Source organism: Pagrus major, chromosome 3 (assembly GCF_040436345.1).
Source record: "Pagrus major chromosome 3, Pma_NU_1.0".
In the NCBI taxonomy this organism is placed as follows: domain Eukaryota; kingdom Metazoa; phylum Chordata; class Actinopteri; order Spariformes; family Sparidae; genus Pagrus; species Pagrus major.
This window is the reverse complement of record NC_133217.1, coordinates 19,597,792-19,624,202: the sequence shown is the minus strand read 5'-3', so window position 1 is coordinate 19,624,202 and position 26,411 is coordinate 19,597,792. Positions and strand designations below refer to the sequence as shown.

The 26,411-nt window shown below is 39.2% G+C and overlaps 1 protein-coding gene across 3 annotated transcripts in view; it reads left to right on the top strand.

The window, feature by feature from the left end:
• Nucleotides 1-15,600: 15,600 nt before the first annotated feature.
• The window catches only part of thrb (thyroid hormone receptor beta), a 126,751-nt gene continuing 115,940 nt past the window's right edge, over nt 15,601-26,411 (top strand). For all 3 annotated transcript variants that reach the window (XM_073462934.1, XM_073462933.1, XM_073462932.1), the window contains exon 1: nt 15,601-15,940. The gene's annotated coding sequence lies outside the window, so the exon portion shown is untranslated. The remainder of the gene's footprint in view (nt 15,941-26,411) is intronic.

Genomic DNA, 26,411 nt, shown 5'->3' with positions numbered 1-26,411 from the left:
ATCCTTATTCTGAAATGTATCTGAATTTCTCAGCGTTTTTATCAAGTTCAGTCTTTAAAACGGATAAAGTAATATCGCAGGTGATTTTAATATTCACGTGGACATTGATAATGAAGCCTTGGTACTGCATTTTTTAAATGATTATTATATTCGATTGAGTTCAGTCAGTGTGTACATAAACCCACTCACTATTTTGACCAGAATTATTTTCTACCATTGACCTTCACTAGCTAACTTCAATGATTTCTTCATCTAAACCATCAACGTGTCTGTTAGATCCAATCCCAACTAAATTGCTTAAAGAATTTCTACCTTTACCTAGCATTTCACGACTCGGCATGATCAATCTGTCCCTATTAAAAGGATATGAACCACAGTCCTTTAAAGTAGCTGTAATTAAACCGCTTCTGAAAAAGCCGACACTTGATCCAGAGGTTTTAGCCAACCATAGACCCATATCTAACCTTCCCCTTTTCCCTAAGATTCTTGAGAAAATAGTTGCCAATCAGCTGTCTCACTTTCTACATAACGATAGCTCATATGAGAATTTTCAGTCAGGTTTTAGAGTGCATCATAGCACCGAAACAGCATTAGTTAAACTTCTTATCTTATCTTTGTATCTTAGTGCAGCTTCTCACACTATTGACCATCACACCCTATTATAAAGACTGGAACATTTAATTGGTATTAAAGGCACTGCGTTGATTTGGTTCAAGTCCTATTTATCTGACCGATCTCAGTTTCTACAAGGTAACAATGAATCTTCACTGCATACCAAAGTTAGTTCTTGGACCAATACCATTTACTTTATATATGCTTCCTTTAGGGAATATCATTAGAAAACACTCCATTAATTTGCATTGTTATGCAGATGATACACAATTATACTTATCCATTAAGCCATATGACACTAATCAGTTAGGTAAACTTCAGGCATGTATTAAGGACATAAAAACCTGGATGACCTGCAATTTTCTGCTTCTTAACTCAGAAAAAAGAGAAGTTATTGTGCTGGGCCTTAAACATCTTAGAGACATATTATCTAATGATAAAGCTACTGTGGATGGCATTATTCTGGCCTCCAGCACCACAGTTAGGAGTCTGGGAGGTATCTTTGATCAGGATTTGTCCTTTAACTCTCACATAAAGCAAATTTCAAGGACTGCCTTCTTCCACCTAGGGAATATTGCAAAAATCAGGAACATCCTGTCACAAAAAGATGCAGAGGAATTAGTCCACGCTTTTGTTACCTCAAGGCTGGATTATTGTAATTCCCTTTCATCAGGCTGCCCCAATAAGTCTGTAAAGACTCTCCAGCTGATCCAGAATGCTGCTGCACGTGTACTGACAAGAACTCATATTAGAGAACATATTTCTCCCATATTAACGTCTCTGCACTGGTTCCTGTTTCCTGGTTCCCCTTAATGGCTCAGGCACCGGCATATCATAAAGAGCTAATAGTAGGCAGAAGACAGAGCCTTTAGCCATCAAGCTCCTCTCCTGTGGAAACATCTTCCAGTGTTGGTTTGGGAGGCAGACACCCTCTCTATGTTATTTTTGATAAAGTCTATAGTTAGGGCCTGCACAGGCTCTTAGCTATGCTGCCATAGGTTTAGATTGTCGGGGGATTTCCTATGATGCACTGAGCTCCTCTCTCTCTCTCTCTCTATCTATCTATCTGTACACATTCATGTCTCATTAATGCATGTTACTGACTTGGCTCTCCAGAGTCTCTGTGCTCTCTCGTCTCGCAGGTTCCCATGGATGGTGGTTGGCCCTGCTGCTGCAGTCCTGCTTGAGTCCTACTATCAATATTATTATTATTATTATTATTATTATTATTATTATTAAGTAGGAAGTTCAGGAGGCAATTATTATCATCATGGGGCATCGACAAGAATGCGGGAATGCCAGGAAACTTTTATACTTCCAAGATTTATTAATCCACTTCAAGAAATAATTAAAGCATATTTGATGCACTAAATAAAACACACATGGATTGATAAATCTGAAAGAAAACAAACCAAGGATATGAAATGAATATCACAGTTAAATAAATCTTATCTTTTAAATAATGTAAACAAAGTTCTAAATTTAACTTAATGTAAAATTACTAAGTGTGAAAAACTCCTTACCAAGACTGCCGCTCCATGTGAAGGTGAACAAAGAGTGAATGAACAGGTGTGCAAGACTTAAATAGGCTCAGGTGAACTCAAGCAAGTAAACAAGATGTGACAAAAGAACCAATGAGGGATGAGGAAAGGAAAGGAAGTGAGGTAGTTAAGGAGAATGTGAGAAACAAGAAAATAAGAGCCTTTACAACAATTATTATTAGTAGTATTGTTATTAACATTATTATTTATATTATTATTATTATTATTATTATTATTATTATTATTATTATTATTAACATAATTATTATTAGTATTATTATTGTTATACTTTCAGTATTATTAATATTCATATCTCAATTAGTAAAGCTGTTATTACCCCCCTCCCTCCCTCTCCTTCTCTCTCTCCCTCTCCCTCTCTCCTTCTCTTTCTTTCTCTCTCATTCCAACCAGTCTAGGCAGATGGCCGCTCACCATTGAGTCCGGTTCTGCCTGTTAAAAGGCAGTTTTTCTCGCCACTGTCACCAAGTGCTTGCTCATAGGGAACATGTGGGTCTCTGTGAATAAATTAATCAAGAACTTTGATCGAGAATGGTGGTCTAGAGCTGCTCAATTTGGAAAGTGTCATGAGATGACTTTTGTTGTGAATTGCCGCTATACAAATAAAGATTGATGATTGATTGATTGATTGATTTATTCATTCATTCATTCATTCATTCATTCATTCTTTTATTCATTCATTCATCCATGAAAGACAAAGGTACTTGCTCTATGGGTGCCATTCTCATTTTACTAATTATAATCCTTGGAACAGTTTTTGTGGGTTTTTTTCATTTTATTGTAAATGTCTGTACTATTTTATTTCAATTTTTATTTTATTTTGTTAACATTCCTTGTATTTTCCTATTTCTTTGAAAATTATTGATTGATGTTGTATTAATAGTTTTGATTGCATGGTATGTGTATTTCTACATTAACATGTGCATTTGCGCACGAGGAACAGCTGATAAACTTCATTGATTATTTAAAACTCCTGACTTGTTTCCGTTGGAGAGTTTATAACTACAGCTTTTAGTTTTGTTGATTAAATGTGCCATGATATTTGTTGCAGTGACATGTTTAAAATAACTGAAAGCAGCCTCTCCAATCATAAAATCAGAGTGTATGAACGTGTGTGTGAACCCGCCTGTGTAGGAGCATCTAATGCGTCCTTTAAATAGCAGGTAACAGACTGTGCTTTAGACTTCAGACTAGCTTTTTGTTGGTCTATGGCGCTGTCACTCTTCATTGCTTCAAGATAGCAATCTGCCATCAGTGCGCCTGACGACACCTCATTTTAAGAGCAACACGCCCAGGGGCGCACAGGTGGGCGCAAGTACATTTGCTTTTTACACAACGTGGGCGCTGGGTGTGAAGATGCAAACTGCGTCGGTCTGAAACTAGCTATGACGCTTGCGTTGTGCACCACCTTGTGCCGAGTATAAAATAGAGCCCTAGGTGTTTATTCCTCCCTAAGGTCTGGCTCTGCACCTGACTCTCTCCTCAAGAGCTGCTATGAGAAACATTTTGACAGGTGGTTAAACAGCCCTTGAAACATAATTTGATCTCAATATGAACAATACTTAAATGCAAATTTACTGTATTGTTGTTTGGTGTCTTGTTGTTATTCCTGCTGTGTGTCATAGACAATGTGTCATATGTTGAGATATTTTCCAGTTTAGCTGTGATACAGACAGACAGCAGAAAATGTGTCAGGTACTTCAAAACATCAACAGTAAACTCAGGTTTTGGTGTCTCCCTCAGAACCACAGAGTGAGGGCTTCTTCTGAAACACTCAGTTTTGCACTGACAGGTAGGAAAACATAGAAAAGGCAAGGTACATAGAACAGTTATCTCCCACTAACAGCCACCTCGGCAGCTCATAATGTAATTAAACAAGAATACATGGTGCACCATGCCATTATTCTGCACACCTACTTTTTTCCAACTAATGCTTTTGCTGTTTATCATCCCATTCACATACTATCTTTGAGTGCAAAATGTCCTTGCCAATTCACTACAAGCTGGTGAAACACTCACTGAAGTGCAGGTACAGACACTGTATGACTTTATCACAAAATCACTTCTGGAATGCTCTGAATTCTATCCAAATGAATGGTGTAACACATAAAAGTATCCTGAGATTGTAGCCTTCTGCCTTTGTTTGCATTTAACCAAAATACCAGTTTTTACATCTATTGGTTCTGAAATTTCTGAGAGTGGTAGATAATCTATGAAGTAAGCTTCATTGCCATGCCAGTAGCAGACATAATTTGCTGTTTGAGGCACAAACACCCACTCCTGCATAAAGGAAGCCAAACTACTGCCCTTTTACACACTTGGAGGATGTCCAAGTTAAACATACAGTATGCAAAAGCAAAGGTGATATCAGGTGAAAGAGTAGGCCTACAACAAGTAATCAGTGCCATCCCAGGTACTGTATGACATGGACACTCGCAAATGACTGCCAGAAGACTTTGAAACCTTTCACTAATAATTTACCTGGAAGCTGTGATTCTGGCCTGACTTTAGGACCAAGTCAACAGTAAGAGTGACATTAATCCAGTGAGAAGCAAATAAGAAACAGGCTGATCAGGTTTCTGTGATAGATAGATAGATAGATAGATAGATAGATAGATAGATAGATAGATAGATAGATAGATAGATAGATAGATAGATAGATAGATAGATAGATTCTTAACTCAACTATGTCACTTTCAATAATTTGCACTTTTTAGTATGTTTCTGTTTTTGATATTTATTTTCTTATTTTGGTATTTTTTGATATACTTTCATTTTAATTCTATGCTGAGCCTCTGAAACGAAATTTCGTTCTGTGTTAATTTGCTCACAGAATGACAATAAAATCTGTCTAAGTCTGTCTAAGTCTAAGTCTAGATAGATGGATACCTTTGATGCTTGTGTCAGGTAGACTCAGAAGGAAACTCCACCAGATAAATTCATGTAAAATAAAATGTTATGTTGCATTTTTTTAAAACATGCTACATAACATTAGCTTATCATTGCATGAAATGTAAAAAAATAAAAATAATTATGTAGCACTTATTTAAAAGGACAACATTGTGAGCATTCAATGTTCCCTCCTAGCCAATATGTCCATGTGGCCCCATATGGGTTAACTCCATCTGTCATTGTGTGGGTGTCACAGGGCTCAATATCATGGATCTGTTTGACGAGCTCATACAGGCTGACATTACGGGCCTCATTCAGGTTACATGTGGGCTAAATGGGCACGAACTGGAGCTGGTTAGACTATTTGGGATCTTTATGGTTTCAATTAAGTGAGTCACACATTTCCAGTCCATTTGGGCTGACTGCCCTGTTCAGGCTTCTTGTGACAAAGCAAAATTTGGCCAACTGGCAAAATGACTGTTTTTAGTGGTGACATGCTTTTTGCATGTTCATTATGATTCTGTTCAGTGTCCTTCGTGTTCCTTCCAGCAGTCCTAGAGCTTCTTTGGTTTGTACTTTATATAGTTTTGTTTTTGTGTTTATATAGTTTTTGTTCTTGTGTTGCCACATTCCTTTTGGTTCCTGCATTTTGACCTCCGGAGGTTTTTTTTGTTTGTTTGTTTTTTGGGACTATCAACTTATTAATAAAACTCACTTTTGTTTCAACCTACCCGCCTATTGTGTTTTGCATTTGGGTCCTTTTTTGTTTAAACTGTAACACATTTAAATAAGGTAATCTGACAAATCATTTCACTGCTTCCTTATTGATGAGCAACTGAAAAGACAATGGATTGTGAAAATCCAGAGGGAGATTGAGCCATACTTAAAAATATAAAAAATAAAATAAAAAACATTACTCATGCAGCATCCAGCTCGGGACCTCAGTGCCTCCCTACTCCCAGTGTAACCCTCCAGCCCCACCAGATTTCAAGCCAAAAGCCCTCACCTCATCTTCACCTGACCTAAACCTAAGTGTTTCAATAAATATCTTTCAAACTGCTCCCTGCTCTGGTGTCAGCCTCTGGGTCCAAAAACATCTACCATCGTAGACACTTGACTGTCACAGACACAAATTCCGGTCTCCAGAGTGCAAGTCCAGTGTGTGACCACTTAAAAACAATGGACAAATTCAAGACAACTCTCTGCGAAATTAGTAGCCTACTCACCAGAGACTACTCACAATTTCCCCTCCAGCTCCAGTCAGCAGTTAACATTACACTACATAAACACCCTGAAAACACAAGTCAGCTCCGAAACTCACAACTGGCTGTTGCAGCAGGTTGATAAAGTTACATTCTGGCTTAAGTAACAAAATCAAGCAAGTGAAAAGGCAGAAAGTGATAGAAGTGCTGAACGCCATGAGTTCAGAGCCACAGACTTTGGAGGACTTTAAAAAAAGTGATCTGATTTCAAGCAAGAGGCCAAGAGACGCATCTCTGTGTACAGTGAGAGTGTGGGAGCTACTGTAGGAGGAGAGGGTATCCCCGCTCTCCCTCTGCCTGAAGAGCAATCACCATCATGGGCCAGAACATCAGTGCTGTCCCTGAAAACTCACTCTAGCCTTAATTGCGCACCGAGAATGTCCTCTAGCAACGCCAAAGCAGCTATTGTATCATGTGGCACAGCCATTACACAGTACCAGTTACACCCGAAGGTATTCTTACTCCCCAATTGGAAAATAATCTTTATTTACACATATAAAGATCATGTATTTATTTGTTTATTTACATAAAGATCATTATCATTATAATTATCATAATGCATACTGACAAACATATTTACAGAAGACAGTAAAAACAAGGTTAACAACTGGCACATCACTGTGTAATCATAGTAAAGGTTTTCTAAACTATAGATGTAATCCTAACAAAACTGATTGAAAATCACCCTAATTCACACTTTTCGTATCCTTTTTTGCCAACTTGCAATATCACAATAATCAGATTGAAAAGACTGCATGGTGTTAAAGATGTGAACCAGTACGCACAGTCACACCCCCGTAGATTTTTATATATTTGGAAACCTGCGTGGAAAGTAGCGTTAGTACATTTTTAACCATGTGCGTGCATGCCATATTTATATATATATGTGTGTGTATGTATATTTATATTTATATGTATATATATGTGTGTGTGTGTATATATTTATATTTATATGTATATATATGTGTGTGTGTGTGTGTGTGTGTGTGTGTGTGTGTGTGTGTGTGCGTGTGTGTATGTATGTACACTGAACAAAAATATAAACGCAACACTTTTGTTTTTGCTCCCATTTTTCATGAGCTGAACTCAAAGATCTAAAACATTTTCTATATACACAAAAGACCATTTCTCTCAAATATTGTTCACAAATCTGTCTGAATCTGTGTTAGTGAGCACTTCTCCTTTGCCGAGATAATCCATCCCACCTCACAGGTGTGGCATATCAAGATGCTGATTCGACAGCATGAATATTGCACAGGTGTGCCTTAGGCTGGCCACAATAAAAGGCCACTCTGAAATGTTCAGTTTTATCACACAGCACAATGCCACAGATATTGCAAGTTTTGAGAGACCGTGCAATTGGCATGCTGACTGCAGGAATGTCCACCAGAGCTGTTGCCCGTGAATTGAATGTTCATTTCTCTACCATAAGCCGCCTCCAAAGGCGTTTTAAACAATTTGGCAGTACACGTGTACTAGTAGACCACGTGTGACCACACCAGCCCAGGACCTCCACATCTAGCATGTTCACCGCCAAGATCGTCTGAGACCAGCCACCTGGACAGCTGCTGCAACAATCGGTTTGCATAACCAAAGAACTTCTGCACAAACTGTCAGAAACCGTCTCAGGGAAGCTCATCTGCATGCTCGTCGTCCTCATCGGGGTCTCGACCTAAATGCAGTTCGTTGTCATAACCGACTTGAGTGGGCAAATGCTCACATTCGATGGCGTCTGGCACGTTGGAGAGGTGTTCTCTTCACGGATGAATCCCGGTTTTCACTGTTCAGGGCAGATGGCAGACAGCGTGTGTGGCGTCGTGTGGGTGAGCGGTTTGCTGATGTCAACGTTGTGGATCGAGTGGCCCATGGTGGCGGTGGGGTTATGGTATGGGCAGGCATATGTTATGGACAACGAACACAGGTGCATTTTATTGACGGCATTTTGAATGCACAGAGATATCGTGACGAGATCCTGAGGCCCATTGTTGTGCCATTCATCCACGACCATCACCTCATGTTGCAGCATGATAATGCACGGCCCCATGTTGCAAGGATCTGTACACAATTCCTGGAAGCTGAAAACATCCCAGTTCTTGCATGGCCAGCATACTCACCGGACATGTCACCCATTGAGCATGTTTGGGATGCTCTGGATCGGTGTATACGACAGCGTGTTCCAGTTCCTGCCAATATCCAGCAACTTCGCACAGACATTGAAGAGGAGTGGACCAACATTCCACAGGCAACAATCAACAACCTGATCAACTCTATGCGGCAAATGGTGGTCACACCAGATACTGACTGGTTTTCTGACCCCCCCCCCCCCCCAGACCCCCCAATAAAGCAAAACTGCACATTTCAGAGTGGCCTTTTATTGTGGCCAGCCTAAGGCACACCTGTGCAATAATCATGCTGTCTAATCAGCATCTTGATATGCCACACCTGTTAGGTGGGATGGATTATATACATGTATATATATGTATATATACTTACACACACATACAGACGTTGAGCAGTAAATTGTTCTCTGTGCATCACTCTGCAAGTTGTTGATTTCCCCCCGACATGAGCCCTCACTGTTGTTTATAATGCAACCGATCATGGTGGTGTCCACATTCTTCACAAAAGAGTTCTCCTGATGTCTGGGAGTGCAGTCATGGGTGTACAGTGTGAACAGGAGGGGGCTGAGCACACAGACCTGGGGGTCTCCAATGTTGCACACTAATGTAGAGGAGGTGTGACTTCCAATCTGAACTCTCTGGGTTCTGCCTGTGAGGATGTCCAATATCCAGTTGCACAGCGTTGTGCTTAAGCCCAAAGTGTTTAGTTTTTCAATCAGCTTCATGGGTGAGATTGTGTTGAATGCTGAGTTGAAGTCAACAAACAGCATTCTGATGTAGCTGTTCTTATTCTCCAGGTGTGTGAAGACTGAGTGAAGATCAGTAGATATGGCATCCTCTGTGGATCTGATGGCTCTGAAAGCATACCTGTGTGGGTGCAGGCTGGCAGGGATGTTGTCCTGGAGAACCAGTTTCTCAAAGCACTTCATCAGGATGGGGGTGAGAGCCACAGGGCAGTAGTCATTAAAACTAGACACAGCAGACTTTTTAGGTACAGGAACAGGATGCCTGTCTTGAGGCAACAACAGTCTCCTGTGAGAGTGATTCGTTAAAATGTCAGTGATAACATCAGCTAGCTGATCGGCACATGTTTTGAGTACACAGCCAGGTATGAAGCTCCAGCAAAAGTTCAAACAGGAAGCCCACTCTTTCGCATGCTCAGTCCTTCGTTTAATTCTCAGACCATCCCTATATTCACCCTCTCACTCATTTTCACTTGTAATGGCCTGTCATTATTTGGGGCCATCAACTGATATCAGCTGCTCACATCAGCCAGTCCAACTTGTGAAAGATTCAGTCCCCTTTAAAAGAAGCTGGGAGTTCAATGAACATCCATTGACCTCTGCTGTTTTACCGGAGAAGGCTGCAGCTCATGCTGCGTTTCACTTTCACTTTCAGATATGATAGGGAAATGTCCTGTTCAAAACTCACAAAAGTATGAAAAATTGAGAAAATCACTGCAGAAATCCTGAATGTCTCCAAACTAGTACTGCTTCATTCATCTACTGCTCACAAAGAATAAAAAAAAGTCCAGAAAGCACAAAAAGTGACGATGTCCACATTTGAAGGGAGTAAGTGAATCAAAACCACCAAAATAACACCACAGTGCCACTATATGTAAGGTGGGGGTTTGGTGGTGCTGACTGGACTACTCTATATGAAAGAGACAGCAGGATGGAGACAGATCATTTATTGAGCAGTGTAATTATTATTCCTCCATAAGCAGCTTCCCGACAACAACAGCAATAACAACACACTTCCTCTCTCATACACACATGACCACGAGCCAACCAATCGGGAGCCAGCAGGACACATTGCAAATACATCTCTAGCAAATCAACTCAAACCTATGAATTGACATTACTTCTGAACCTTACACTAGCTTTCGAGTTGCTGGTAAGTGTAGGCCTACTCTGGATGCTCAACGAAAGCTTTCAACTGCAGAGGCTACATTTGGTCAACAGACAGACACAGAATTACTAAAAAGCTGCCAAGAACATAAATTCAGGCACTGTTAATCATATTATCATACTTACTTCAAAGGTCCAGTTTGTAAGAATGATGATTTTTGAGTGTTATTCCCAACTCCTCAGATAGGTGGGAATGAGACTCAATAACCCTTTCTCACAAATAGGACCTTTATCCACCATTAAACCATTATCACCTATCATACCTAACACTGGTCATTATTTGCTGGATTAAAAAGTCATGAAATAATTCACATGCCACAAGGCAAGGCAAGTTTATTAGTATAGCACAATTCAGACACAAGGCAACTCAAAGTGCTTTACAGGGGCATAAAAATGACATTAAAATAAATTAAAAATTGCATTTAAAATACTTTAAAAACAAGTAGGAAGACATCAAGACACAAAACATTAAAACAAGTAAGGAAATAGGAAAGTAGGCTAAAATAGAATAGGTTTAAAAGAGACAAGACTAAAGATTAAAGGTCACAGTGCAGTTCAAAGCCTTAAAATTGCTTCAGTAAAAGTCAGTGGCAAACAGAAAGGTATTCAGCCTTGATTTAAAAGAGGTGAGAGTTGGAGCAGACCTGCAGTTTTCTGGGAGTTTGTTCCAGATATGTGGAGCATAATAACTGAACGCTGACCTGTACCTGACGACCTCAGAGGTCTGGATGGTTCATAACGTGGCAGCAGATCAGAAATGCATTTTGGCCTGAAACCATTCAGTGCTTTATAAACCAACAGCAGGATTTTGAAATCAAATCTTTAATGTGAGTACATGTTGGGACCCAGAGAGTTTCCAGCTGTAGTGTGGTAAGCTAGAGTAATTGTATCACTTGTAGTCATAGGTTAAGTTTAATATTAAAGTTGCCTTGCAATAAATCCTACTGTACCTAAAATATTTTGTTCATTACGTGCAAGAGCCATATGTTTAGCCCTACAAAATAGTTATATGTTTTGCATTGCTACACATAGGGGATTCTGCAGCCTACTGTGCATGGGCCGTTCATTGTATTTGATGTGTTTGTCACTATACCATAGCTAATTTTACTGAGCATACTATGTACAGAGACCGCATGGTTGTTGGTGCACCAGCCATTTTGATGCATTTTCTCTAGTGGTATTTCATTATTACATTTGTTTTATTTTAACAATGCATTTTAAGCTTAAATTAAAAAACTATTTAAGTAGTTAGTGTGTAAGTAGTGTGTAGTTTTCCAATAATGTAAAATAAAAATAAAAAACTGCAAAAATTGATTAATGATTGTGAAATCAAAAGCTCTAAATGAGAAAATACCATTGTGCTCAGTCTTGTTAACTTCCCTTTTCAGAGTGGCAGCATGAGCAGCCCTGCTGTGGTCCCAGGAGGAAACAGATCCAGACCAAGTCAGACCCTTCAATTGAGTACAGGACATCTGCAGCTCCTCTAATATTGTAAAAATGTCTTGATTTCAGTTTTATTAAAGCTCTACCTTACAGATATAATATGTATGACATTTCTAACTGGACCCCTGTCACACATTTTTAATTGTGTATTTACTTTATCCCAAAATTTTTCCAACATGTTAAAAAAAAGAGAAATCTGACAATTTGATTCTCTGAAATCTGCAGATAAGTCGGAACAGCCGCAGCCCAAGCCCTAGCATGACTGCAAAAGACATTGGAGAATCCATGTTCCTTGAGGAGTTACTGAGCCAGTACATAGTAACATGTTGACCGTCTCGCTGAAAGAAACTGTGCCTTTGCTGAACCCACCTGAAGGAGCAGTCCTCCTACTGACAAACATTCAAGAGTTCATGAAGAGTTCATAAGTTACAAGTTGTCTTACTTGTTGCTGGTGTCCTAAGATCATTAGATTTCAGATTCAAATTTCAATTCATTTGTATTTATTTGTACCTAAGCACTGGACCAATCAACTACACTTCCACTGGCACTTGTCGTGCTACTTTTTTGGGAGACATGGCAAGAAGTTCAGAGATCTGCACCTTGTTGACCTTGTGGAACATCTTGTATTAATTTCACTTGTTTAAATGTCATTAAAAATAGGAACATTTAACAAAGGATAGCTTTGGAGGACTAGAGGAAAGACAAAATCTGACTAAAAGTGCAGTTCAAAGGTTAATATCTTTGGATAATGCATTTGAAGTGGACAGTAGTAAATGCCTGTAGTGAACACAGTTGCACTGCGGACATGAGGCAAGAAGTTGGCTTTTAATATCTTTTTTTCCCTACCTGCTGTATTTACCTTGGTTCTTTCATTGTAGGAGCACAAGGAAGAACTATAGTAACACTAGCTTATTTCCATTTAATGTCTTAGTTGAGTTAAAGAAGAATGCTGTCCCGCAAGGACTTCAATAAAAAGATGCAGAAATGACCCTCTCCAGGTGGACCATGTGGTAAGAGGTGGAAACAAGAGCTTAGAGGGAGTTTGGAAAAGACTGACAGAGCACAGTACACAGGTCAGTCACTGTCTGTTGCTGTCCTCCCTTCTAACAAACTATTCAGACTGTTGTGTTTTGTCTGTATTTTCTCTTACCGGGTTAAGATATCCATCGTTCAGTTACCATTTCATCACGGAGGCTGACGCTGTTATGTGTCGGAAAGATGTTAGCTTGATGTACTGACCTGCAGCTGGAATTGTGACTTGAAATCAGCTTGATGTTGCTTGGAATAATAACAAACCTGTTTTGTGATAATAAAGAACAGATAACAGATGATATTAGAGTTGGCATTACCTCTTTAACTACTGCTTATCACACAGTACAGGTGATGCTACGTCTGTGTTTATGTTGTCAAGTGACTTTTGCAGCATACCCCTGCTGAGACTCAGCAGTGTAACCAGACTGTGTCCGACCTACTGTTTTCCAAACTGATAGTTGTCACTTTTGTGAGGAGGAGAAAGACAATCAGCAATATTCCAGGGTATCAGAGCAGATGGGAAAGCTTTTTCCAACAACATGACAACACGACTGTGTATACAAGTGTTTTTTTCCAACATGTTCACAGCCTTTTCATATTTAATGGCTATAAACACACCGTTCCTTTTAGAAGCCTTTGACAATGAGACAACAATTGTGATGTTCTTTTGACATGCACACCCCTTTATCAGAATGAAAGCCATCTAGTAGATTTATGCAAATCATAAATGTATAATAGAACTTGATACCAAACATCATATGGTGCCTGTTTGGTCCAATTAGAAGTGCTCACCTGGCGCTTATGCCAAAAAAAGTTTCTAGCTTCCAGGTTTACTTCCTGGTTATGCAGACTACTGAATATTGTCTGTAGTGTTTGTCCAGTTGGCCCCGTCCAGGAGACACCCAGCTGGCCACGCCCAGGAGACCTGCCTCTGCTTAAAAAAAGTTTTATAAATAAAAAACCTCCATGGATCATAAATTAATTATATAGAGTCATTATTGACATTTTTGAGTTTTACGGATGTCTCTTTTACGAGGGTGCTCTATGGGGAAAATGATTTTTGGGCCACAGGGGAACGTTTTGCTTCAATACTGCGAGAGGCCAGTGGGCAAAGTCAGAAGCTAGACTGAGCAGCACCACTGTATCCAGGTTAAATAATACATTCATGCTTCAAATATGTTGTAATACATTTTAAATATTTAAGCTATGTAATGCTTGTCTGCCTCTCTATGGGCTGCATAGTGTGAAGATGGAGCCTTTGAAAAGGAAGAAGAATGTGTGGAATAAAAATGATGATATCTGTCGATACAAGGTTCTGTTGTATTGATTTGATTTTGATCATTTGTTTGTATATTGTCCATAATGAGTCCAACAGTGTTATTGGAGTGCAATGCTAGACCTGTGGACTGCTTTTCAAAACCTGGTGCCTACATTACCCACAATGCAACATAGCCACTGTGTGATCTCAGGCAATTTATTAGATTACATGCAGCTTCCTTGGGAGCCACTACTTTTTCACACAGGCTGTAGTAGACCTGTAGACCTGTTAACACACTTTAATATGTAAAATTAGCCTTTAACTCATGTGCGGCCCACATACAAATTCTGGCTGTGCTCTAGACCTGTGATCCACATCCAAGGGTACTTGCACCGCAGGGGGTACTTCACTCGTTGTTGTTGAATTTACATGGAGAGACTGTAAATTAGCTCAGTGATTTTTGAAAAATTGCATTCATGATTTGATCAAAAAATATATCCACATATTGAATCAGCCATAAAAGTTGATTAAAGATGTTTTAAGGTGTTTTAACTGCAATTAAGAGATGGGAAAACAATCAGAAAATGAGCAGAGGAGAAGAAATACTAAAAGTGATAAATAACTGAAATAAGGAGCTATAGACCACTTAACGCTTTTGTCACTTCATGTGATGCAAACCTGACCAAACCGAATGAGACATTTCAGTTCATTACAGTGAACATTACAGTTCAATGGTGCAGAACAAATTTGTAACATCCACTGTCATATCCACTTTAATATGATTAATAGTTTAATAACACAGTTTGAAATTAAATCCAATGAACACACATTTAATGGGGACACGTCTGCTGCTCTAGACAAGTCTGGTGACGTATATGAAATATATTTCTTGGTTAGGATATGTTGAGCGCACGAGAACATACAGGCACAACCTAAATCTGTATTTATATATATAAAATATATGAACCATAAAAACATATAATGAAAATAAAATAATATGAATGTGAATGTATGTAATTAAATACATGAAAATACAATAAAATAAATTATATTCATTTAAAATAAATGTATATATCCTTTTACTGAAATATAGTAATAATAATAATAATAACAATGATGATGATGATGATGATAATAATAATACTTCTACTTCTACTACTACTAATAATAATAATAATAAAAATAATAATGATGATGATGATGATAATAATAATTATAATAATAATAATAATAATAACATTAAAAATAATAATAATAACATTAAAAATAATAATAATAACTCCATCCAAATCCTTCCTGCTTGTGTTGAACACAGACACACACTCAGAGCAGTAACACACAGCTGGAGCAGTATGTTTCCTGTCCTGTCGACATGTACCAGGCCCACTGTAAAGGCAGCCAACCGCCATCGCAAAAGAAAAAAAAAACTTGGGAGTTTGTAGTAAGGGCGAGGCTTATTTTGTTCCGTTCCTGCCTGAGAGTCGGCTCTCTGATTCCCCGTAGCGATCAGTCGGAGCGCTACAATTGTCAGTTCCGTAAGTCTGCCGCTTTTTAAGCTTTGTTTTCGGATCCATGGTGAAGTTTTTCGCGTTCAGAGCACAGAGTGTCGTGGCCGCGTACCGCACACTGTTAGCCCATACTCCACTCTCTCCACGCAGATACAGTACACACGCAGACACACGCATAGCTCTCGCCTGATTTGCACCAGCGCGGGTCATTTCAGGTTAAACCCTGGCGCTGTGTCCCGTTCAGTTTAGCCGACGGAGATCGACACTGGTTCCAGTTGAGGAGGAATGCACAGGCACTGGGACACCAAATAACATTTGGATACGAGCTTCGTCTTGCATATGCGGTATGTTTCAATTTTGGAATATTTCTGACCACAGTCTAGCCAATGACAGCCTCTCCAAAAAACTGGGTGTTTGACAGTACAGCAGCTAGGTGGCCATACACTGCGCTGCCTAAGCTAAATGTTCACAATAATTTCCACGCTTTTTAACATGTCCACTAATGTGTTACGTCCTATGGAGGGAATAGTGTTTGCCAAACTTCATTAAAAAATTCATCAATTCTGCGCTGCCTCGCCAATCGGCCAACGGTTCACACCAGGTGAATATGACTTGGACCTTTCCAGAATCATATGAGTCTTAATGACAATTCGGATTACAATTTATTCCGAAAGCAGTGCGTTATTACTGTCATATTTAAACTTTATAATAGGTTAACACTGTGCTCCCTTACGCCCACGATGGTGTATTTTGTCGTAATGAGAATGCACAATGAAAGGAGAATTGATCTAAAAAGTTAAAATTGCATTCATTTTTTGGTGTGTTTCAGTCACGCCGAATTGAACACCGCCTCGTAATAATTCCGAATCGAACTCAGAATTTGCTTTAATGGGGTGTTAATGTCCACAAAAAGCGAGAGCGCCTTAAAATGATGGATATTTGGCTCGAGGTTCTGTCAGTGCGAGAGGAAAAACAAGACGAACCCGGACTAGCTTTATGAAGACTTGAGGGAGTTGGTTTATGGGCCCAAGTGATCGTTTCTCAGGGAGCCTGGGGTGTCCGAGCAGTTTAGGATAATGATCGTCTGGCAGGGTCTTGCTCACTTTTACTTCCGTGGCCTGTGTTACATGTCAGAAATGTGTTCAGGCTCACCATTCTGATGTAACCTTTGCTTTCGCTTTGGCAACGTCAACTTCGCTGAAGCGCTCGATCAACATCTGGCATGTAACAATAAGCCGTCCTTTCACAGTGCGTTAGTTACCTTTACGTTGGACTTCTGATCGTTACACTTCAGTTTACCGGTGACATCGCACAAACACAAGTCTGAGTTGTTTACTTGTGCTGCGTTTGACTGAATCTGCGGCATTAGCCTCAGGGGATGATTTGTTTATGAGTGTAAAGTTAGCTCGGCCTATTTACACGTTAATCTAAACAGTCCTGTTTGTTGCAGTGTGATAGGAGACATGTTACCAGATGAGCATGGAATGATGCCTTCGAAGGCTGTCAGAAAATACAACTGTGCTCGTGCATGAACGATCCAGCAAGGTGACTGGGAGGTTTTTTGTCTGGGTGTTGAGATGTGAGGTTCAGGGGGCGGATACCTCTGGAACCGAGACAGCAGCTGCCGTTGTAAGTAATGTATATGATAGTCATGAAAGCACATTGTCCCCCCTCAGTGCAAAAAGCATACTGATAAGTAGAAATATCTTTTACATAAACGCAGCACCAGAGAACGCGTCTCAACTACTGGCCATCACCAGCTTCCGAATATAAACTTTCAATCAATCACGTTTCTGTCATTTAAACATGATTTTTTTCGTGCACATTGGTTATATCTGTTCATATTAAGAAAAGCATAAATGCATAAAAATGATTTGAATACGTTGCTGATACTGCCATTTTTATTTTCAAACCAGAAGCACTGAAATGCACGACAGTCCATGTTTACATCATGCAGTGAGGGAGTTTCCAAGGAGCTACTGAAGGCAGCATCAGTCCTCAGCTGAGGGTATTTAAGGTCGTGCCGTCAGCCTATTTTCCGCTGTTTTGTGGGAGCCTGTGTGAACATCTTCAACTCACAGAGCAGGCTCGTGTTTGCAACAGTGCTGCCTAGAGTTTATATGTATTTCTGCAAGTTGCATACAGCAGATTTTAAAAAAACAAAAAACATGCCATTTGTAGACATGCAGGAACAGTCCTTGGCACAAACAGCTGGAAAGCGTTAGTATTGAATGTTCAATACAGACACCCCCTTTGATGTGTCTGTTGGAACTTGCTAGGCTGCTTTGAAAATCAGCACTGGAGGATAAGCAAAACAAAATTATATTGCAATTATTTTGACAGATATGAGTCATGATTTCAGTGGGAATGGTGATTTTAGCGTTTCTCTTTACCTTTAATATGAAATAGTGATGATGTAATGTTTGCTGGGGTCTGTACCAGACAAGCATGTTGCCTTATGTCTGGAGATTATGATTTGCAGGCCAGGGCATCTCTGTAGCCACGCAGTGCTTCATTTATTATAGTATGTTGTGAATTGTTTGAGGCGAGCTTAAAAAAAACAAACTTGCAGCTCCTGAATTTGGATACTGCACTTATTATGCCATATTGTGATAATACTACATTGTTCAGCCCTTATTCAAATCTTGATGGAGGCTATGCCCCTGTGATGACAAATCATGGCATGAGTTTAATATGTAGATAGATGTTTTGCTCTGAGGATATGGTGCAGATTAAAGTGGCCTGTGACACACTGTCACACTGTTTCCCTGTGAATTATCCTGTTTTATTGATTTATGTCAGTTTTTCAAGTTTCAGATTGGTCAAAGAGCATTTATTTAACATTTTTCCATTCATTTACAAAAAGAAAGATTTGACTTAGTAACAAAAGGCAAATACTAATTTGAAACTTTGTATTCTTCTTAAAGGTAGGAAGGTACTTGTTAGGTTTGAATCTTAATCGTTTTCATTTGGCATAACGAAAAAATGATTTGCTACACACCTATTGTGAGTTGTACATATTTCAACATGTAGTGTGAAGGTGGTAAATGTTAATTAAGGCCCTACGCACTTCGGATAAACACATACAGGTGTGTTCACTTATTTAGCCTGATTAGACATCCTCTCAGGACTGTGTGTATGGCCAGAGCAGGCTTCATTGATATCCCTCACCCTTTGGGTTTTTTGCATTTGTAAGGCTGCATTTCCCGTCAACAATGGCGGTCGAAATTTCCTAGTTGAAATTTCCAACTTCCTACCTTCAAGTGTTCCAGGTGCACAACGCCAAAAGTTAACAAACAACTTGGCTGACTGCAACAGAATGATGTCTCTTTGGCAAGTGTACACATGAGTGAACCCCTTAGCGGTGTGCTTGTGGATATGAATAAAATGAAGGAGAAAAAAGGACACGTGAGGCAATGGGCGCCATTATGCATTTTATTTTAAGGCACTTTTCTATTTTGAAACATATCTAAATATTCCATTCACTAGCCTAATACAAATGCAAATGCTGCCATTGTTGTGTGACGTCAGACAACTGCTCCCTGCTGAAGTCAGGATGGATGGATGTGCCCCAAGTCTACAAGTAGATTTTAAGTGGCGTTTTTCTCGTAGATGGTTGGAAACTTTAGAGGTCTGAATTGTCTGGAATGCAGCGTTAATGCAGAACAACTTCATTTATTTAGTTATTCATTTACTGGGACAACTTTAGCAAGGACAACTTTAGCAACTGTTCAAATCAATGTGGTGACCTCAGTGATCCATTCAGAATAAGTGAAAACACTTTTAGGGTGTATAGGGCCTTTAATGTTCATCCATAGAGCTACCTCTAACAGACTGCAAAGGTGGGATTACTTAAGTGTATCGAGCTGTGGCAGGTTGTCCACCAGCCATATATTGTACTTAATGTAGAGAAAGTAAACTATAGCTAAGCTTAACTCTGCATTATTTATAGAGATGTCTCCAGCCTCCTCACCCCTTGTATTTTTTTTTTATGAGTCTATAGTTTTTCAGTTGCAGTCATCCCTGCAATACTGCTACTGGTTGGCATTTTAAGTTGAGTGTTTTGTTCATGCTGGAGGCTTATACAAATATACAAAACACTGGCTGTGATGCAGGTTATATTTCCTAACAGAGCTTTTCATTTGTCAAACATAATGTATCTACACTGCTTTACTTTTTATCGTGGGCCTACCACAGGCTTAATGTGCACCATCCAACTTTATTCAGAGCTGTAAGGATTAGTTCATTAATCATTAAACATCACAAAGATACCAAACAGCCTAAAAAATCAATCAAATTATATTTAAAAAAATACATTCTTACAAAGAAATGACATATTGAACTTGCTTTTGGGACTGTTTTGGTCTGTCAAGTGCTTGTTTTTCATTGGTCGCAGGAAATTTAGCAGGTCTCATTAAAGTAAGCGTAAAAATATTTTTGAAGTTATCAGAATTTCTTGTTGCATGTGCTGTAATTTAAATGAAGAAAAACATTTATCTGCACCTTTATTTCTGTTAACAGGCATTGTCATAATGTGTTAAGAAATCAAATTAAAATGTATTATTGGTACCAGTGCTACCAGTGTAAAAAGTTAGTCTGTAGCCCTGATTGACGATAGTTGCAAAAATATGGATGTTAACTAGTGCCTTCTGTCAGCAGGCATTTTCACATTAATGTAAATATGTAATCAAATGCAACAGGCCATTGACATTTGATTAGAGTTTTTTTCCACAGGAGCCATACCATGACAAGTCGTGGTAGGACTGGCACAGGTGTAATGCAGGCTGTTCATTAGATGCATATTGTAGTTGGCAAGAGGCCTACGGTTAGTCGCCTTAAGGGATGTCGACGATTAACCTTCCAACTGCTGAAAAATATGTTTGACTGGTTCCGCATATCAGTTTATTGATTAATTTGCATACAGACACACTGTCTGTCAATGGCTTTGCTAGAGCAATCTGAAGTAAAAACTGAAGCTTGAAGTAGCTCGGTGTGTGAACATGTTCTCCAGAAAGACAACAAAGTCAAACGTAAGTTAAACTGTGTAATGCGGCTCTTTAGTTTAGTAGTACTTCTAGAACTATGCAGAACCACATTAAGAACAATCATGTCATTGCCAGCCAGGGGGAGAAAGTGTGATGTGCTGGTCTGAAGAGATGAGCAGACAATCAGTGTGATAGATGGTAAGGGATTCAAAGAGTTAGTTGGGTAGCGTTACCTCGAGCCCCCGTACATTATGCCATTAAGAGCTACTGTGACTGAACACTTTAAAAAGCACTTTGAAAAGAAGAATGATGAGCTAAGAGTCAAGCTAGCCAGTGCAGACAATCTAACGTCAGCTCTGACAAGCGAAAGTTAACTTCACCACTTCCTGTGACTTCATCAGTGCTGATTGGGCGATGCAGTCCAGCGTGCGTCTTTCTCTAGCGCTGACACAGCGACAAAACAAATTGTGGAAATAGGCCCAACTATGAGAGACTAGTTTGCTCCTCACTCAGAGCCTCTCCGTCTGGTACAGACTAAGGACGTTACATAAAAAACCTGGATACAGCCTGGAGGTGGGGCCCCATTGATTCCTATGAAAGCTGCTCAGTGGCGCATGAAGCCAAAAAAGCTAGACTTCCCAGGTATAAAAATACCCAGATCCTCCGCAGTGTGTGGCCATAGAGCGTGCACAGTGCCGACCAAGCCGGCTAACTTCCAGATTAGCCCTGGCTAACTTGAATAGAGATCAAATGATTTAATCTTGCAGCTCTTCTAGACTGTCCAAATTTTATAGGACTGAATGTATCAAATTATGAAAGTGAAATGAGTCATTTCCACCATTTTAGAGCTACTTCTTACACAAAGTAAAGTAAATAAAATGTAGAATGAACTTGAACTATTTTCAACCTATTTCAAAAAGTGACAAAAAACCCCAGAGCTGTCTCTCAGCGCTCCCCTGCCATGCTGTAAGACAAGTCACATCTATCCACTGAAATACAGCAAGTTCAAAAGAGTTCTCCCTGAGCCTGATGGTACTCTGTGAGCATACTGTAGACTTCTGGGAAAACCTCCACAGTGATGTCTGAAGATTTGAATGACTTCTTGGCCCAAGTCTTGTCAATCATTTGTATGAGATTTATAACAGACTAACTGATGCATGGCCTGTTTGATGTGCACTAAAAGAAGCCAAAACCACTAGGGACACCATTTTATGGCCCATAATGCATCGTGTTGTGCTTTTTTATACTGATCAATCTTAACACCAGACGCTGCAATGAAATGACAGCATGAGGTGTGTCCAATTTGTTTTAAATAATCCATGTGCAGTTGTGTTGCAGATGTATAACCACTCTGCTGAAAAATGTACATCTCATCTTACATTACAGTACATCACTGAGGTGGGTAAGATACACAGGAGGAAAAGACGGTATGGAACAAGACATAAAAAATGGAACAAGACTGTTGCACGAGCAGATGAGTCATGACTTACAAAACCCTAGGGGGGGTTGTCACTTGACTGTCATTACTTATTCAGATAATAAAGTAACGGGTATGCTCGTGTGGAGGTTTGCAACTTCATATTGTAGGATACAGTAATTAATCAGTATATTGAGAAATATTCAACCAGTTAACCAAAAAACCAGGGTGTGATTTTAAAGGAACTATCTCTCTGACATGATAGAAGCACAGCCAAAGCTGGTGCTCCACTTGGTGCTGTAGCTCATGAGGCCTTTGGCTATGTAAGTTGGCAGGTTTGTGTTGGCATGCAAATACAGGCGGACGTGCTCGTAGTTGAACAGGGCTCACTCATTGTTCTTGCTGGAGAATCTTGTTGCATTCCGAACTACACGTTATGGACCGAAATTATCTGATCTTGTCACAACAGAACGAGGTTCTGTAGTTGTCGATGAATCCAAAGGCTATAATATGACGGATGTGCCACACACACGTATTCTGATCCATATGGTGAAATGACTGAATAAAATCTTGAAGGCTGTTGTCTTTAAGGTAAAGATGAAGCCCTGCTAGCAATGATTATGTTGTCCGACACCTGACTAACCACATGACCAAACCTTAAAGACATCAGTCTTCAAGATTTTATTCAGTTATTTCACCATATGGATTAGAATATGTTGTGGTAAATCTCGTCGTATTATAGCCTTTGGATTCATCAATCCAAACTGATCCATGGTTAATAATGTCGTTAGGCAGGTGTTGGATGACATAATCATGAGTAGCATGGCTTCATCTCAGCTCAACTCAATACCTGAGTGTGTCAATTGCAAAGATTTTAATAGAGCCTAGATAGGATGGCGCCACTCAGCTTTGCTTCCAGTTTTGCCCAGTGGCCACTCACAGTAGAGTATATATTATTCAAAAATGCCCCTGCAGCCCGACCTCATGTATGTTACGTCATTTTGTTTCTTTTTTTCTTAATAGTTAACCAGTTAGTGGACAGTTAATGGGTGTAAAGCTATCAGAAGCAATGACAATGAATTAACTGAAACTGACACACCCTTATCTCCTTGAAATTTAACTATTTTCAACCTATTTAAAAATAATAATAATCTTTATTTGATTTGATTTTATCTTTAATATTGTTTTAATAACTTCTTGGCACATAACAATTACATGTGGCCCTCAATCCAAATGTAAGCTGCCTCTTGCCCCAAAGCTTGTCAGTCATCTTCAAGAGCTTTCTACCAAACCAACTAAAGCAATAAAGCATTTTCCTTGTAGAGCAACATCATAAAACAGACATCTGTGGAGGTTTTTATTTGTAAGGCTTTCCTCAAGCCAAAGAAAAGTGACATCATGAAATCTGTGACATCATCACAATGTTAAGTCTATAGGCAGAGTGGGAACTTGCAGGTGGGGCCATCAGGAGAAACACTAATGCACATATTCAGTTGGCCGCATAAACAGGAAGTTAACCTGGAAGCCAGACACTTTGTTTACTGTATGCCCCAGATGAGCAGTTATCTGTGCACTGAATAGGCGCCATTCAGTATCCAATTCTGTTATAAATGTATCATTTGAAGTCACTGTCTATTGGCCCATCCCCACTCCATAGTAAGGAGGCTTGCCCAACTGCATCAACTCACTGTTGTTCATCCGCCAATCATAACCACTACCCTGTCACACTGTGGAAGTATTTAGTTGTATCCCCCCAACCCAAACAACAGCAATTATCTTAGTTATTATTGTGGTTGGAATATTCAGTAATGGTCACAATTTATTTTTTTCTCTTATAAGGAGAGAGATGTTTGTTGGGAAATACTGAATGGCTATAATCAACTTCTCATGCATTTTGCACATGTTAAGTTGACCAAATCAGATCGACTGTGGGGGTTCCAATAACAGGACAAAGGTAACAGGATCCAAAAGCTCACGGCGGGATACAGAAGGTTAGTGTTAAGGCAGTTCACTCGGTCATTGAGGCAGGATTACATTTGGCATGGTGCAAACAGCTCTGAGATAAACAGGCAGGCAGGGTGTAGGTAAACAGCAAGCCATAGTAAGGCAACTTAAAGGGAGACACCACAGGTTTGACATCTAATGATGCTTTATGGAACAGTGCTGGGTTCCAAACATGAAAATTCAGTCATCTATAACCATTATAGTAATGGGAAGCTAGAAAGATAAAAGCGTTAGTGCGCACCCTGTCTGAAATGGAAGCATGAGCTCCAACGCTTGTACATTTGCTCCATGCATTTTTTGACAGCAATCCTCTTGTGAAAGTGTTCACTACACACCTGGACAGCAAGGAGGGATTCAATGGAGGAGTTCCAGACTAAGACAGATTAGCCACAGCTGTAGTCCTTCTGGGTTATATAGCAGTAGTCTGTGGAAAGGCACCGTAAAGCCCAACAATGATGAACGCACAAGACATTTCACGCTTCTCTGTGTTAAAGCATCCAGGTGTGTAGATGATGACTAAATTTCAGTTTTGAGTGAACTGTTCCTTTAAGACCTTGTAAATTACCACTCAACCGCAACAGACAGTTGTCTAATGTTCTCTGCGGCTCTGGAGGAGCATTGTCTAGTTGGCTGGTTTAGAGCTGTGGTTGGGGCTCTAGATTCTGAGCTGTTAAAGGATTTATGAGCATTGTCAAGTCTGAAAAATGATGTCATCGTGGTCATCTTAGTTTGGGCTTGGAGGAAATGTTTTAATGGAAAACTTAATGGAATTGAAAGGGAGATATGGACATACACCAGTCAAAGAGGGCCGAATAAAAAGATGCAATTGAGTTGCATTATGGGACCTGTAGTGTCAAGTGTTTTTGGAGCTTGAGCCATAGGCTCTAGAGGACAGGGTATCTTGGCATCGGCGGCATTGATTTTGATGATTTTATTTTGTTTTGTTGAATGTGTCTTGTGAGTTTTTTAGCTTTATGGAAGTACAATACTAAATCACCTTAAGCTGGCTGGCAATTCTCTCAAGAATCTGTCACATACAGTATGCTGAGCTTAAATGACCATGAAGTTTTCTACCTCTCTAAGTGCATTTCCATATTTCCAACTGGTACAGTTTGTAATTCACTTTAGATTAGCCAAAACAAATATTTCATAACTTATTTTAATCCATAAATAGTTTAAAACAACTGTGACTGAATATTTAATCCATATCACCCCTAGTATAGCTAATAAATAAGTAACTAGTCTGTATTATGTGACTGTACAACCAAGAACTATATGTAAAACAAAATGTCAACATGTAATATTTTGGAAGGTAAATGAGATCCCAACCAATATTTAGTTTTTGGGACCATTACTGATATTAGTAACTTACATTTTTTATTTTATTTTTTTTACATTTTTTGCAGTGATCCCTTAAACATGGTCATCAAACAACTGTGGCAAAGATATGTAATGGAGGCCGGATATTTTACAGTTTAACAATAAACTATATTGTCTAAAATTATGTCAGTGTAGTGAAACATCAATCTTACATTAAATTATTATACATTCTCCTAAGCAAACCTTTTTTTTGCATTAAAATGTCTAAAAATAATATAATCACATATCGAGCAAAATATACTGATACCGATATATCTGTGAAAGATCAATATTGGCAGTGAATATTGTCCAACCAATGTATCTACTCTAGTTTAATAGTAGGCTATGTTTAGATACGCTTACATTTTGACTTCCTACTACTGATTTTACAACTTTACATATATTTGTATTTTTCAACAAATCTGTATATTGTTTGTTATACTGTGTGTAACTGGGATCAGTTTTCTATGTGTAATGTAACGTGAGCCTGTAACTACAATACATAGTATGTGACTAAAATTGGAGATAATCATAGTATTTGGCAAATTTAAATGATGTTGAATGTTGAATGTCGTAAAGCTTCAGTGAGCTGGCGGAGCTACATTAGGAGGGCAAAGCAGCAGGTATTTCTGAAGTTTAAAATATCTACACTGAAGTTCCGAAAACACCACAATCCTATGGTCTGTTTCCGTTGTGAGAAGCACGCCCAGTTTCCCAGTGACACCCCTGTAAATGCCAGAATAATGCACTTTGTTGTAACGTTAGCCTGTCAACAGCTCACCTGTATGAGTTGGTGTTTTTACATGTTACATGTAACGTTAGCCAGACAATAGCGCATGGATTATTCCATGCCAACTTTCCCAGTTCACATCATGGATTTTCTGGAAAAAATTAATGTTGAGACCTTGCAAAATGCAAAATGACTTCCTGATATTAATTTGATTACTGTTACCATTCAGCAACAACTATTTGAATGAATGAATGTTGTCAAGCTTCCTTAGGGGGTATTGGATGTTCAGGACAATTTCAACCCAAATCAGTGAAAAATGA